Source organism: Sebastes fasciatus, chromosome 3 (assembly GCF_043250625.1).
Source record: "Sebastes fasciatus isolate fSebFas1 chromosome 3, fSebFas1.pri, whole genome shotgun sequence".
Classification (NCBI taxonomy): domain Eukaryota; kingdom Metazoa; phylum Chordata; class Actinopteri; order Perciformes; family Sebastidae; genus Sebastes; species Sebastes fasciatus.
In genome coordinates this window covers 29244533-29258847 of record NC_133797.1, presented here as the reverse complement: position 1 = coordinate 29258847, position 14315 = coordinate 29244533, and the positions used below count along the sequence as shown (strand labels likewise).

Genomic DNA, 14315 nt, shown 5'->3' with positions numbered 1-14315 from the left:
AAAAACAAAAGAATAGATAAAAACGTTAGAATAAAATAATAAAAATGTACAATTTACAAATTACAAATAAGCTATAAACATGATATAAAGATAGTGCAAATATTGAGAGAGGGGGGAGAGTCAGTGTCGGCAGGGGTGTGGGGGGGCAGTAGTGTGTGTGTGAGGGAGAGACAGTCACAGGGGGGCGGATGGGCTGTTGGAGAGCCCCACTGCCATGGGGAAGAAACTGTTTTTGTGACGTGAGGTTTTGGTCCTGATGGACCTTAACCTCCTGCCAGATGGCAGAGTCTGAAAAAGATGGTGTCCAGGATGGGAGGGGTCGGCCACAATCTTCCCTACCCTCCTTAAGGTCCTGGAGGTGTACAGCTCCTGGAGGGAGGGAAGGTTGCAGCCGATCGCCTTCTCTGCAGCACGGATGACCCGCTGCAGCCTGGCCTTGTCCCTGGCGGTGGCAGCGGCGAACCAGACGGTGATGGAGGAGGTGAGGATGGACTCGATGATGGCCGAGTAAAAGTGCACCATCATGGTCTGTGGCAGGTTGAATTTCTTCAACTGCCTCAGGAAGTACATCCTCTGCTGGGCCTTACTGGTGAGGGAGCTGATGTTTAGCTCCCACTTGAGGTCCTGGGCGATGGTCGTGCCCAGGAAACGGAACGACTCCACCGTGTTGACTGGGGAGCCGCGCAGGATGAGGGGGGGGAGCGGGGCTGAGTTCCTCCTGAAGTCCACTGCCATCTCCACTGTCTTCAGAGCGTTCAGCTCCATGTGGTTCTGGCTGCACCAGGATGCCAGATGGTCAACCTCCCATCTGTAGGCAGACTCGTCACCCTCGGAGATGAGGCCGATGAGGGTGGTGTCGTCTGCAAACTTAAGGAGCTTGACAGATTGGTGTCTGGAGGTGCAGCCGTTGGTGTACAGGGAGAAGAGCAGTGGGGAGAGAACGCAGCCTTGGGGGGCACCGGTGCTGATGGTCTGGGTGTCGGAGACTTTCTTCCCCAGCCTTACGTGCTGACTCCTATCAGTTAGAAAGTCTGTGATCCACCTGCAGGTGGAGTCAGGCACGCTCAGCAGGGAAAGCTTGTCCTGTAACAGAGCTGGGCTGATGGTGTTGAATGCGGAACTGAAGTCCACAAACAGGATCCTGGCATAGGAGCCAGGGGAGTCCAGGTGCTGGAGAATGTAATGAAGGGTTAGGGTTAGGGTTAGGGAAGCAAATTGTATACCTCTTACACCTGTCAATAAACACGATTCTGATTCTGATTCTGATATTTATATATATATAATTTTTATTTTATTTATTGTATTATTATTATTTTATTTATTTATTGTTTGTTATTATTATTATTTACTTGGCAAACATCTTAATGGTGCATTACCGCCACCAACTGATCTGGAGTGTGGATCAGGATTATTTACACTACTCGGTAGTTTTACTAATAAAGAAAATAACAATAATAATAATACAATAAATAAAATTAAAATTATATATATATATATGTATATATGTATATATATGTGTGTATATATGTATATATGTGTATATATATATATATATATATATATATATATATATATATATATATTATTTTTTATTTTATTTATTGTTTATTATTATTATTTACTTGGCAAACATCTTTATGGTGCATTACTGCCACCAACTGATCTGGAGTGTGGATCAGGATTATTTATACTCAGTAGTTTTACTACTAAAGAAAATAATAATAATAATAATAATAATAATAATGAACAATAAATATACGTAGACCCCCTAGGAGAAAATTTTTATTATCTCGTTCCCTCGAGTTACTTCATAGAGCACTTCTTCCAATGATTCCTGACAGTCCACACATTGTTGATGTACGGAGCCCGCCTAAATGATGTACTTCGGTAAAGTTGGAAAGATATTGACAGATTCAAACTTCCTGGATCAATAACTCATACCGTAGTAAGGTAGACAACGAGCTACAACCTAATTTTAATCAAAACATAACACATAACGTTGGTCTCTATGTGCAGCTGGCTGAGAGACGAGAGCTCAGGGACCGTCTACAAAATGCAACGCCGAAAAGAGAAAAATATTCAATAACTTCACTATTATACAGTGTAGTACCACCAAAATTACTTCACACATCAATGGTCTCGTCATAGTTGTACTGCAACACTTAGTTTGGAAAAATATGCTTTTGCATAATTTTGGTGAATTTTTACTGGGAAAAATATTCAATAACTTCAGTATTATAAAGTATAATAAACTACACGGAAGCACCAAAACCGCAAAGTTATATCTATTGAAGCCCGTCTTGCTAAACAGTGTTGGCCGCGTTCGGAGGACGTGGGGGAGACCGTAGCTTTGGTCTCCAGGGCCGGAGTCTCTGCTGTACTCTGCTCCTCTGCCTGTTTGCCTTCACTCACACACCGCCCTCGTTCTCGCTCTTTTGCTCCACTCTCACGTGCATGCGTGCACACTACACACTGCAGAAGAGTTAGTAGCTCTGAGAATATCTAGTGAATGTACAGTGGACATTTGTGCAGAAATAAATGCTGCAGCTCCTCCAGACCAACAGAGGTTTCCGGTGTCTTGTGAAGTGCAGCGAGTAACGTTATCGTCTCCGACCAAAACTCCGGTGTCTCCCCTGTTCCTTCCGCCGCGGTCGGGAGGCTGAGGCAGGAAAAGCCAACACGAGGATCAGCATTGATTCACGGAGAGACCTTCGTCTGGTCAGCTAACATTACTGCCAAGCAGCTGAAATATAGAGTGATATTGTGGTTTTGGCTGACGTGTGTCGCCACACTGTTTTGAGCGATGCTCGTTCATGTCTATGTAGAGCGAGCACAAGCGCACGCGCGAGCAACAGGACGCTGACTTTTGTCGACTTAACGGCCACAGGTGTCGCTGTTAACAAGCATTTTCTGATTCTTACAAACAGTCCCTTTAAGGCGGTTGGCATCCAGCTTCTTTTTATCCTCAACGTTTTACAATCTAGTCCTACATTCATATTCATATTTGATCAGTGCTGCCTAGTTTGATCGTTTGATCAGAGCTTGTGAGTGATTGACAGCTGCTCAGAGACGGCAAGGCTCCAGCTCGGCTCTGATTGGTTGTTGTCCTCCAGTCTGTGAAATCTTGGCCGGAGATTCAGATTACCTGTCTCATGCACTATACTGTCAGGATATAGTAACCGTTTTTTAAAAAAAAAACTTTTTTTAATCATATTTGCTCCATTTCTACTCACTGCAGCTTAAAAGCCCTCTCTGCCAACTCATCCACCCTCTCATTCCCTCTCACCCCTACATACGCTAACCTGCAGAAATGTTATTTGATTTGCTATTCTTGTGATTGACTGAAGGACTTCTTGTCGTACATCTTGAGGGGTGTTTGGGGATGAGTCTGAGCATATCAGCACTTTATCCATATAGTGCAACCAACACTGCCAGCATCTCCACTGTGTAAACCTCTAAATAATTGGATGTTATTCTGCACTTGCAAGCATTCCTGTCTTCTCAAGCTCATTTGATAACCTTTCCATTATTTTGCATATATTTCATGTTAGTGCTTTTGGCCTGCAACTATTTCCTAATCCTGTCTGTATTATATAACCTATACCAACCCTCTTCTGATTTCCCTGAAGTCTTGTTCTGTGCTCACAAGTGATTTTAAATTCCACTCCTACCCTGTCTATATTTCCTAAACTGGACTGAGTTTGTAAATTATAATAATGTGTCCCTCATTGTCTGTATCCCATTCCCACTAGTTAAGTTAATTATGGCTGTTTTAATTAATGATCTTGCCTCTCCCCTACCATAGCTCCTTTTATAATTGTGTTACATTAATTTATCTGCTTGTTCATTATCGTTAATGAAAAATGGACCAAACAAAACTGCACATACTCATCCTTTGTCATCTTAGGAGCATGATGTGAATTTCTATCACGAGATCTTCTTCGATCATTCGTCTTGATGACAAACTTCTGAGAGCTTTTGCTGAATCTGAGCCAATGACTTATTTCAAAGGCTGTTGTTCTATCTACTGGAGGGACAAAATGATTGCAATGATTTCTGCTAAAAATAGTGACAATTTATCAGTCTGTGATATATATTAACATTAAATTCTGGTATATATATTATATATTATACATATTTACCAATTCCCACATGCCCAGCATCAGGATTCTGTGAACCATCTATATATATTTATCAAAAATCGATAGAATTGTCGTTGAATATGATCTTTAACAATATGATGAATGTTATCTATTACTGATCAGTTCTTTTTTCTAGGAGCTGTAAATTAACATGTGGATCTGGGCGCATCCATGGAGGAACATTACTTAAAGGTAGGGTTGATAGTGCTGTTCAAATATTTTTTTTTGTTATATTAGTTGAAATTCTTATTACATCATGACAGCAATCAATAAATCAAATGCTCTGACAAAAAAAAATCTGGCATCTGTGGCTGTCGAAGGACTGTAATAAGCCTGTCCAAGTCTGTCTACCTACCTGCCTGTCTACCTGCTACCTACACCTACTCACTGCGCTTCACCGGAGTCTTCCACAAGCTGCTGCTTGACAGCTGTGAGTACTAACAATAGCCATGTTCGTTGTGTACATTCATAATGATAATTTTTGGGGAGTGGCTTTGGAGAGAGTCCTGAAGGGACGGACTGTCAGTGTTGCTGACTTTGTGACTTTCTCGCTAGATTTAGGGACTTTTGGAGCTAGTGCTGCCAGCCACTTTTATTGGAAAAGAGTTGGCAACACAAGGCTGGGTTTTTCGGTTGGATCATTTTTAAAATCTAGTGCATACTTGCCAAACCTCCCGATTTTCCCGGTAAACTCACGTTTTTATTGCCCTGTCCCGGTTTCCTCCCGGAGTCACAATTCTCCCGTATTTTTCCGGAAATGCCTACCGTTTCCACCTGGACGGCAGTAGAGCTACACCAAATGTCTTTTCCCGGTGGAGGAGAGCTGCTTGCGACACTGCAGCGCGGTTTGAGCTGCACTCGTCCAACATCATAGCAAAGCCATCATGGCGTATTGCAAGCCATTGTAAATAACGGGTTTCAGAGCAAAGTGGTACCGTTGTTGCATTGTGTGAGAGATGGAGAGTACTAAGAAAGAAATACTCAAGCAGGGGCAAAAAATTAATGAATGAATGAATGAAACTTGAAATGAAAGAGTATTATATTATTTAAAAATTGTTTTTAATTCCGACACTCTCTCTAATGGTTTTCCGTATAGAAATAAGTCTGTGTTAAGTGGGGCTTTCTTTCGAGTGAACAATACATAACATGATTTAGCAACTGAGACCCTGAAACTCCAGTTATATGACCAACTTTCAACAATCTGTAAAGAAGATTTCATCACATGAATATCATTTCTCCCTCTTTTCCAGCTCATCCCTTCATCTGCATATAATGATGCACTTATATATCTCTGCATCCCAAAATCATTTATCATAATAATGAAAAGGATAGGGCTGATTACACTTCCTTTTTCTATTACAAGCTCACTAGAAATATCCTACTTTAATCCTGAAAGTACGTCGTGCTGAGAAATCTAATAATAATCCTAATATACAGCTTGCCTGGTTCATAGTTTTGTATCGTTGTGCTTCTCTTGCTTGTTTTTGTACAACTCATCTTTGCAAAGCGACACTATGTTCTCCTCCACAGCTGTTGCACATTTTCAATATGCATGATTCACTCCCCACCGTGCACACCTCTGCTTTCCATTGTTCTGTTGTATATTACTTGACCCGTACAGTGACACTTGAAACATCTATGTGGTGGCGGAATATATTCTCCTTCTGAATAATTGAACATGCCCAGCAAAACTTTCTTCGGTAAGATATTATCAAAATGAAGTAAGAACCTCTCCGTTGTCTCATTCCCCTTATTACAGATCAACCTTTTAGCTTCAGCAGCTTCAACTGCTTTCTTTCTAAGTCCTGACACAATGTCTTCAATAGATAGCGATAGTGGAACACCAGATATTAGATTACACCCATTATTTTGGCGACTGCATCTGGAATGTGTGACTTGTCTTTTTCTCCATTAATCATTTTCTTGTTCAAAATCGATCTCTGTTGTTCTTCATCCTTTGCAAATATTAGTACTCTTCTGTTGTTCAGGTATTTTGCTTTGCCTTTGTGATTTTAATTGGATTGAAATGACTACCATCTTTGTTCAACTCCATGATTCATTTTCATTCATTATTGTGTTATCTGTTATTTATAAATGCTACAGTAATTAACTGCTGCTTGAAGCCTTGTCTGAGATTTTTAATGTTTTGAAAGTGTTATCAGAATCCTCATTTGAACCGCTGGATCTTTCAACATTAGCTTTTTTCCTCCTTTTCTGGTAGTGGACCGGTTGCCAGTCCATTCCACCACGCAGGTGCAGAGGGGCTGAGGGTGCTCGAGCTCTTTTTTCAGGTTACCTGTTTCATGTACTACTGTCACGATATAGCGACCGTTTTATAAAAATAACTTTTTTTAATCATATTTGCTCCATTCTCGCCTACTTCAGCTTTAATGAATGAACGAATTAATGATTTATATATATTTACATTTTGCTTCTAAACAACAGAGACATCTCTAAGACACATTGCAATTCTTTCTTTCCTTTTCTGCATTACTTCCAAGCCATCATTGTATTTGTGTGTGGGCCTCTCCCTTCGCACGTACAGCAAACTTTCCACCTCTGAATGTTGCATCTTTCCAGTTCTTACTGTATATCCCGAGGCTGTAGCAAACACTGACTCTGTGTTTGGGAGGTCAAAGTGCCTACATGCATACCAACTCACATAGTCCTGTCTCTGTGAGTATTATAGCCATGAGTGTATAGTGTAGCACGAGGCTTGAAAGTTTCTTTGCTTCTCTCCCTGGAGCATCCTGGGAAAGAGTTTCATGCATGGCTGGACTGGTCCATCAGCTCTTGATTTTTTTCGAAATGTAACAATACGTATTCTAACATGTTTTTAACCCTAAGAGTTTACTTATTAGGGCTGGGAATATTCACCTAACTCCTGATTCGATTCATGATACTTGGGTACCAAGTCGATATGTATTGTGATTTTTAAGTATTGCGATTTGATATTACGATTTATTGTGATTTTTGTTAACTTTTTTTAACACTAGAACATGGGAAAAAGTTGAATCATACACTTCTAGGGACTTTTACTTTGGAAAATATATAAATTAATACAGTAAAAAGGTTTGATTTTCAGCATCTATGTAGTCAGAGATGTCCTGAAGTCAAATATATCAGTCATTGTAAGGCGTTACTTATTTCATTTTTTCCAGCAACCCAAAAATCAAAGAATAAAGACCTTTACCTCACAAATTAGTGGTATTTTTTAAAAATGTATAATGTAATGTTTTATACTTCTGGTGAATACAATCCAATCAATCTTCTTTCTATATATGTATTTCGTATGTACAGTTCCCTTATCTGATGAGAGGGTTGCACTGTAAAGGACAGAGGGTGTCGTATCCTGTACAGATTGTAAAGCCTCCTGAGGCAACTTTGTGTTTTGTGATTTTGGGCTATACAAATAAAATTGACTTGACCTTTGTTACCACCTTATTTTGAAAACCAGACGTAGTCACACGTGTAAACTTCCATTAACTTCTCTGAGTCTGTCACTAGCAGCTTTGTTCTCTTTATACATCCATGGTCAGCTCCATCGGGGCCGTTTGAATGCATTTAACATAAATGTCAGTATATGGGTGCTCTACAGTTGTAGCGTCGGCCGATTTGACCACGGCGATACGAGTGACGGCTGGCTTTACTGCACGTTATGATGTACTCCCTGAGAGGGAACACATGCATTTATCATTTTTTCACACCATCTATATGCTTTTTCCATGTTAGTCTTTCATCAATGTTACATCAATTTTACTTCACTCCCCCTCTGGATTGCTTGTCAACCGTACATAATGGAGCCCTGACATTCAGATTTCTCATTATGACATTTAGTTTTTTCTACTGAAATGTTAAACCTCCGCTTGCCTCCCCAATCCGCTCTATAATTTAGGGCTTCCTGCATTCGCTCAGTTGTATCTTTAATATTTCTGCCTTCTTTTCCAAATTGCTAATCGCAAACAGAGAGAGACCAAAGCCAGCCCCAAGGTCTTGAATGATATAATTTATCATAATGTTAAATAGTATCGTGCTGATTACACTTCACTGGGGTGTTCCACTGTCAATACCTGCGTCATCAGAATAAGCATCCCCAACCCTAACCTGGCCCTGTGATGGACTGGCGACCTGTCCAGGGTGTACCCTGCCTTCGCCCAATGTCGGCTGGGATTGGCTCCAGCCCCCCCGCGACCCCTAACGGGATAAGCGGTTGCAGATGAGGATGAGGAACCCTAACCTGTATTACCCTGTTCTTTAAGTTTGAATCCAATGAAGCATGCGCCCTGGTATTACTGCTTCATACAGATCTATAATTAGCCACTCTTTCCGTAACATGTCCATTGTCTTCTCAATGTCGAGAAACATCGCCACTCCTCCCTCTTTATTTAGTCTCTAGGAACAAGCCCCGAACCCGACAGGGCATTATCAATCATCGCCCCCTCTCTGTGGGACTCATCAAACCACATCAGATATGCCCCCACATTGTGGCCTTCAAAACCCACCTTTTCAGACTTTACTTCCCCAGCTTCCCCAATTTTATTCTTATCCTTTCTTTCATTTTATTCTTATCCTTTTTTCTGTCTGTATTACAGAGATTACTTCTTGTTTTTGTTCTTTATCTTCTTCTACAGTAAAGCGTCTTTGAGAACTTTTAAAAGTGCTAGATACATCTGATGTATTATTATTTATTTATCATGGCTGTCTTTAAGTCAGTCAAAGGAAAGAACTCCAGCTCGTCTCTGATTGGTTGTTTTCCTCCGGTCTGTGAAATCTTGTAGATGCCATTAGTAGCACCGGAGGACACAGAGACACATGATTTTTTTCAGATTACCTGTCTCATGCACTACTGTCAGGATATAGTGAACGTTTTAGAAAATCAACTTTTTTTTAATCATATTTGCTCCATTTCTACCCACTGCAGCTTTAACAGCATCAGTGTTATCTTTATTTACCTAAAGTTTAGACACATGCTGCCTTAGTGTTTCATTCCTTTTCCTTATACCTTCCTCACCAATGTTTATGCTGCTTTGAACAGACTTAAATTTATTTTCACACAGTTTTGCTTTCTCCAAATCACTTGTGGAAAACACCCCATCATCCTCTAATGCTGGCATTTTCCTTAAAACTCCTAAAATGCTGTGAACTGCTGCCCATATTTCTCCACCAGGTATTTCCATGCCTAGTCCTTCTCAGTATTTTCTATAGCACTCTTCTTTCTCAGCTCTCAGACATTGTAATCTATGCTTTGCTCTCTGTTGGCCACTTTCTCAGTGCTCTGTTGGCACGGATCTGCTTTATCACATGACATGATTTATTCCACCACGGTGCACTTATCTTCCTCTATAGGGGTGCATTCATATGCATTGCTGAAGGCTTTTGCACATAAGCTGTTATTCCATTCATTTATTGTTCCCTCCTTGGCTCGGGGTAACAGAACTCATGAAACGGTATTACGAAATTAAGATACAAACAAAGGTGATTGTATTCTGTTACAGTTACAGACAAAAAAAGACGTAATCAGATTACGGAGACATTTAGTAAAAATGGGTATTATAAGCAGGATTACAATTTTAGAATAAAGAACGATATACTGCCATGCACATTACAACACTTCACCACACGAGTCTCACACAATGGCTTCTAATGTTAGTGGAAAAAAATGCTTTCACTGGGTGGAAATTTAACCATTATTTGGTTTGTAAAGCAGAAAATGGGAACATCATCACGGTTATTGCAAAGCAGGATGGTTTGCACAATGTCCTTTTCAGGGAGGCATCCGAGCATGAAAAGACATCTTCGTAGGGAATGAGCGAACCGCTTACAATTTCTGGTATGGCAAACATAATACAGGAAAAACTGGGAAATTTGCATGTACTGTAGCTTTGATTTAATTTATATGGGTACTGCTGCTGCTGCTGCTCATAGTTAAATCAGGAAACACTAATGTGCCAAATGATTCGAGTTCTTGGATGATGACAGCATTTTTACAGCTGGAAAGGCATAACTTATTGCACTGTACTGTGATGCACTTTCTGCTTTACATACAAAATAATGGCGAAATTTCCAAACTAGTTGGTCTGCCATCTTTCACACAACCTAACCGATATCTATCCATGAAGTCCTCCACTGTGTTACCATTAACATCTTTTATTCTACTGGTTGTGAGCATTAGAGTCACTTGCCTAAATGACTGGTGACCCTATTTGTTCCATAACATCCAAATCCTGATGCTAATTTGCAAACAGGGATTGTAGAAATTAGCAATTTTCTTCCATTTGTGCGTTCCCCATACCACTTTTCACTCTCTGGTACTACAAATCGGATCTTACAAATGTTTTACAGTCTCCTCCTGCTTTCTTATTTCGATCCTGTCTAATACTTTGATACCCTGGAACCACAAAGTTATGGTTTCCTGAACACACAATACCACTGGTTTATCTCTGAATACATCCACAACAAACCTTTTAACTTCCATTAAACACACCTTGGAATGCAAACACCTTGCATTCCACTGCAAGATATAAAACATCAGCAGCTTAGTAATAAGCATTTATTTCCACCTGCCTGAAGGGTAACATCAGTATTTTTCAACCTGGACCCTATTTTCCCATGTTTTTGTGTCTAAAGCCCCTTTCACACAGCCTGTTCAGGACGGGACTGTTGCGTTATCCACTGTTGTCTTCCAATGACAAGTCACATAACACAATAACAAGCAGAAAGCGAAAGGTAAAAAAAGGTTTAATTTCTCTGTAGGATCCTTTCATAAATTTGTCAGACACTTATTTTAACAACCTGAGCCTGTCGGTGGCAAAAACAAGCATGTCAAATTGACGGTATGCAATTGCCCAATATGATTACATTGCAGCCAACCCGGCGCTTACACCTCTGCTGCTCTAGCCGAAAAACAATTACGGCGTAGAGTTTTTGTGGTATGAAAAGAATCTGATGATGCTGAAGACCTTCAAGGCACTTCATAGTGGATGACACATCCTCAGTTTGTATAAGGCCGTCACCACTGCACTGAATCAAAACAAGACCGGCCAGGCAAGCCTATATGAGCTTGAACACTAGTCACAGTTCGTCACATTCACGATGTAAATGACTGAGCCAATCAGATTTCAACAAAAAAGAGGATCGACCCAAATAAGAGGGGAGTATGAGATTGGCCCAGTCTGACAGGCAGCGTTCTGCTCTGTGCTGTCTGACTGCAGTTACTGCTATTGGTAACTTTTTATTATCATATTATTATTGTTATTTTGCTCATGATGAATAGTTAGCCCACATGTCGCCGCCCTTGCTAAAGTGCCACCCTAGGGAATTGCCTATTTCGCCAATACGGACTCGACGGCCCTGACTGTATCCCATTTAGCAGCGTCCGTCTGCAGCGTTCTCCCTCAATACTGGACCAATTTTATAAAATGTTGTCCCCATTAGACACTTGGACACAAAAAGATGTGACACTAGGGTCCAGGTTGAAAGATACTGAAGTTATCTTTAAACCCTTCACAACAACAACAACAACAAAAACAGAAAAAGAAAAGCAAAACAGGCTCAGGCTCTAACTATACAGCATTATTCGACATTAGCAACAGGTGCACTCAGTGCTGTGTCAGTACTTACACACATGCAAGACTACAATGACTGCAAGACTACAAAAACTGTGATTGGTTTTCTACCTATTGAACAGCATGTTTTATCATTTTTAAGACCATAGTCTAAGGTGTCAAATTAATGAATAAACCATATGTAATCCAAATCATGCTATATAAGATGCAAAAGTCCTACAATCATCTACCATTAAAAGCCATCCTGTTTCTATTAGCAGCATTCACTATAACCATTTAGATACATTACTTGTCCCTGTAGTTGTTGTTCAGCTGCAGAACACCCTTGAACCTGATTAGATTCAACAGCAACGCACCATAAAACGCAGTGAGAAAAACGAATGAGACCTTTTGAAGACTGTACAAAAGCTTTTTTGAAAGCGGGCAGAGAAAAGAGGGACAACTCGAATTCCTAAAATGCATTTAATTGACGCGCATCTCCAGCCAGAAAAAACATAACAAATTAGTCACTGCCTGAGCTCACATCTCCTGTCTCTGTTGGATAGGAGCGTTATAATAAAGTAAGCACAGTGTTGCAATGAGTTAGACACGGTGCCTTCACTGCTAGGTGCAGCTGTAATGACACTGCTGACCCCTGTTAAGGCAGTGTCTTATCGTTTCCCCCGCTCGAAGGATGTCAGAGCAAAAACCCATCATTAAAGTATGATATAACGATGTTGTTAGACACTATGACACCTAGGACTGGGTGTCAGTACTCGATACCTTTAAGGTATTGACCGAAGTAACCCAGTACCGAGTAGTATCGAAACCTTTCCATTCCATACACCTGCAATCGACCTTTTTTGTGCCTAGATATAGAAAAAAATGTGTCAGAGCATGTGAGTGGAGTGGAGCGCAAGCGAGGTGTGAGTATGAGCAGAAGGATTTTGTGGATTTTTTATAAAGTTGGAGCGTTGCCTTATCTACGGCTCCAATTTCCCTCGGTACCCCTCACACCATGAGCTTGAAGCATGCCCGAGCAGGCCTAACCAGTATGTATCTGATCCCATTTTCATGGACACACACATGAAAAGAACTTTTCAACCAGGTGTAGTCCAGCCGTCATCTGCTCATCTGAACTTCTCCCTCATTGCTGTATTTTGGGAGTACACATGGACATGTAAATATGCATACATGTGTACATGTAAATTACTACAGATCTGGTGTTGCATAAATGTAAAAAATGCTGAATCATTTATAGGATTAGTGAACAATTGCCCCCATGTCCTCACACTTTCCACGCATCCTTTTATCATTATTCATCTCTTAAGCATGGATTAAAATAACGGATATGTCTGTGAATGGATCACACACTATTATATATTCATTGCTTTTGTATGAATTTTTCACACAAATTATTACTTGTCATGGTTTAAGGTTGTGATTCAGATGGTGGTAAGAAATGATCATCAGTGATAATACATTTTATTCTCCACATCATGTTCAGAGCAAAATCTATTTGCATATCTAGTTACAGCACAGCAATTTCCCACACTAACACCCACAAACATCTGACTTTTGTCATTAGTGGTAAAGGTTACAATCTTCATTCATTACCAGGACAAATGACTCTGCAGTAATGACGGGTATTTATCAGCTCCAGCTCTGACCGGCAGTGATGGAAACATGCCAGCCAGGTGGACAAGCGTTGAAGTGAATATATAATAAATAAAATGAACAGTACTGTAATTTATTAACGTACATAACATACAATTCATATATGCTCCTCAAAGCCACTAGACTCCAGTCAGACAACAGTAATTTTACCTCGCTGATCATCGAAACACACATGTAAGACAAAATAAAACTCATCAAAACCGTCTTTCCACTTTTCCAACAATCATCAACTCTGGTTTGATCGAAACAAACCCTTAATTCACAGATTTGGATGTGAAAAGTAACAGCCGCTCTATGCGCTCCTCAAAGCTACCAGACTCCATTGACAGAAACAGTAATTTTACCACACAGAAACAAAATAAAACTCATCAAAACCGTCTTTGATAGTCTTTCCATTGTCCCAACAATCACCAACTCTGGTATGAGAGTTTGAAGAGAGACTGAATGGACATCCACAGACATTAAAAAGTAACCACCGCAACATTTTCATTGTTTACTAACTGTTTTCTGGTGGGTTTGTGACGTAGAACGTGACACACCAGAGAAAGAAACCCAGAAGGCATACTCATCTTCTGGCAATGGAGTCTATCGTCTATTTTGAGCGTGTTTTCCCGTGTTTAATAAACCTGCATATACGCACAAATTTTGGTGGGAAAATTGTACAAGTAGCAGGCAGCCAAGTAATCAAAGATATTTGTACTGAAAAAGTGGAGTTCAGGAGCCCTTTTTTTCACTATTAACATTCTTCACATGTTGATGAAATTTTGATTACAGTTCCTCTTTAACCCCCAGATTACCAGTAGACAAAGTTAACACTCAAATAAAGTAACAGTATGAGCAGAGCTCAAGACAGACGTAACAGTCTGTCTGGTTTTAATTTTCTACTCACGGGAGCAGAACCACAGGCTGCAAGGGGCTGTAAGTTTGAATGCATTAAAGTTCATATTTATCT

The 14315-nt window shown here is 40.3% G+C and overlaps 1 protein-coding gene across 7 annotated transcripts in view; it reads left to right on the top strand.

Moving 5' to 3' along the window:
- LOC141764674 (G-protein coupled receptor 83-like) overlaps nucleotides 1–14315 on the top strand; it is a 76808-nt gene that overhangs the window by 36063 nt on the left and 26430 nt on the right. For 3 of the 7 annotated variants that reach the window (XM_074630047.1, XM_074630049.1, XM_074630048.1), the window contains one exon: nucleotides 4279–4334. The gene's annotated coding sequence lies outside the window, so the exon portion shown is untranslated. Of the gene's footprint in view, nucleotides 1–4278; nucleotides 4335–5392; nucleotides 6257–6363; nucleotides 6425–14315 lie in introns of those variants that run through there. The other 4 variants (XR_012593298.1, XR_012593295.1, XR_012593296.1 and 1 more) reach the window with 2 other exon arrangements.